This window comes from Bison bison, unplaced genomic scaffold, assembly GCF_000754665.1.
Source record: "Bison bison bison isolate TAMUID 2011002044 unplaced genomic scaffold, Bison_UMD1.0 scf7180017864066, whole genome shotgun sequence".
Classification (NCBI taxonomy): Eukaryota; Metazoa; Chordata; class Mammalia; order Artiodactyla; family Bovidae; genus Bison; species Bison bison.
In genome coordinates, this window is record NW_011494638.1 from 1,098,219 (window position 1) to 1,098,565 (window position 347).

The window sequence follows — 347 nt, forward strand, 5'->3', positions numbered from 1 at the left end:
TCTCACATCCATACATGACCACAGGAAAAACCATAGCCTTGACCAAATGGACCTTTGTTGGCAAAGTAATGTCTCTGCTTTTCAATATGCTATCTAGGTTGGTCATAACTTTCCTTCCAAGGAGTAAGCGTCTTTTAATTTCATGGCTGCAGTCACCATCTGCAGTGATTTTGGAGCCCAGAAAAATAAAGTCTGACACTGTTTCCACTGTTTCCCCATCTATTTCCCATGGCGTGATGGGACCAGATGCCATGATCTTCGTTTTCTGAATGTTGAGCTTTAAGCCAACTTTTTCACTCTCCACTTTCACCTTCATCAAGAGGCTTTTGAGTTCCTCTTCACTTTGT